This window comes from the organism of the source record quoted next, unplaced genomic scaffold, assembly GCF_019419815.1.
Source record: "Pyrus x bretschneideri cultivar Hongxiangsu unplaced genomic scaffold, Pyrus_bretschneideri_v1 Contig34, whole genome shotgun sequence".
In the NCBI taxonomy this organism is placed as follows: Eukaryota; Viridiplantae; Streptophyta; class Magnoliopsida; order Rosales; family Rosaceae; genus Pyrus; species Pyrus x bretschneideri.
The window spans coordinates 337,175-339,027 of record NW_025999657.1 but is presented as its reverse complement, the minus strand read 5'-3'; the positions used below and the strand labels follow the sequence as shown (position 1 = coordinate 339,027).

The 1,853-nt window shown below is 37.3% G+C and overlaps 1 long non-coding RNA gene across 1 annotated transcript; it reads right to left on the bottom strand.

The window, feature by feature from the left end:
• Window positions 1-246: 246 nt before the first annotated feature.
• Window positions 247-1,056, bottom strand: LOC125480613. Its single transcript, XR_007260954.1, has 2 exons — window positions 763-1,056; window positions 247-627 (listed from the first exon to the last, which is right to left on the bottom strand). It is a non-coding gene; the product is annotated as an uncharacterized LOC125480613 (long non-coding RNA).
• Between the last annotated feature and the right edge of the window lie 797 nt (window positions 1,057-1,853).

Below are 1,853 nucleotides of genomic sequence, written 5' to 3'. Positions count from 1 at the left end.
TTCTTGTTCCACAAATAAATTAATCAGCCGGTCTATATAGAATCTGGGCCTCTTCTTGCCAAGGTTAGGAATAAAAACCTCGAAGGATAAGGAAACCATACAACTTACAAGAACAACGACAATGAAGGGAAAATACATGAATATCAAAGTACATGTATCTTCTCTAAAATGATTTGAATAAGTTCACAACATCACCGACAATTTTGAAAACTCATTCTTAACAATTGTATTCATGATATCAGTAGGTAGAATGTTAAATCTAGAGTCATGTAATTTAAGTATAGTGATCAGACACCAAAATAAATACACCATAATTTCAAACCACTTCCACATTCCATCTCAAATTACACACCAACGAAAACAAAAATTAAAATCAATACCTATTTGGATTCGAAACAAAAGCAGATCAGCATTAAATCTCAACCATTTGTAATACACAATATGTCAAAATCAGGCTGGGATTAACAGGAGTTTGATTTTGCCAAAATCGAGGCCAAGGGATGGCCGGAAATTGGCCTGAAAGGCCAGTTTAGGTCCCTATGAATCCCTGAATGGGACTATGGGGAGTTCGTTTGTGGTGTCAATCTCGTCCAAGACGACGAGATTTGTCGGAAAATCTCCAGAAACCTGCAACTCGCCGGAATAGTAGAGAACGTTTGCTCTTCGTTCAATCTCGCAAACGTGGAGGAAATTTCACATGCAAGGATAGAAAACAACTTAGAACATCGTAAGGAATTAAACGGAGGTAGTTACGAGCCTTACCTCTCTCGGATTCGAGACGAAGCTCTGGTTCTCCGATTTGAGGTTCGAGTCTATGGTCTGGGACTCTGGGTTCTAGTTTTGTGTTTGGTGTGAGGTTGGGACGAGGATGGTGGTGATTTGGTGTTCGAAACGAGGTGGCTGTGTTGCTCGGGGAGAAGCGAGCCAAGAGAGAGAAGAGAAGGATAAGGGACAGAGGGAGAAATAACTGTGAGAGAAGTGAGGGAGTTTGACTGAGAGCAGAATGAGAACGTGAGAAGAGGAACCGGGGTAGAAGGGAGAGAGGTGTGGGTCCAATAGGCACACAGTCCAACTCCAAAAAATTTAAGTGATAGATAATTTCAAATAATGTGAAGTGGCTGGTTACTTTAATTTGTTAATGAGCACAAATATATATTTTGTCTTCTCTTGATCAAAAAACAAATATATATATGCCATAGCAAGACTTGCTCAAAGAGCAACTATGGCCAGACTCTCCATATACGTGGAATTCCACTTCCTCACCCTTAATCAAATCTCATCTGGCTCCCATTATTAACATAACTAATAAATAAAATTTAAATGTAAAATAACATATTCTATCTTCCTCACCTCTCTCCTCTGCACTCTTTTTCTTCCTGATGGACGGAGAGCCAAAAAAATTCAAGAATTCTTAAATTTTTGTTGGTTTGTGGACTCTTATTCAAATAAATTTCGACTCCATAATTTTTTCAAGAACTAATCCAGTTGATAAAGCCCTGTAATTTGACAGCAGAAAGTATCGAATAAGAAAATAAATTTAGAAAACATCCGTTCGATCCGTACAGTGGATCTGTCAGGTGATGGTGATGAAACGCGTGTGTGTGGGGCACCTTGATCAATAAAAACTAATACTAAAATATGATTTGTGTCCAGACTAGTGAAGGAAGACACGAACATTGTGCCTATAAAATCAAATGATTTAAATATATTAAAATAGAGGGCATGAAAATGTTTTTTTGTGTTTTTGTAAATTAATAAATAAAATTAGAAGTACGGATATCCATTTTGTGTTCAAATTTTAATAGGCACAAATACATTTTTGTTTAGACACAAACTAAGGTGCCTTTTTGTTC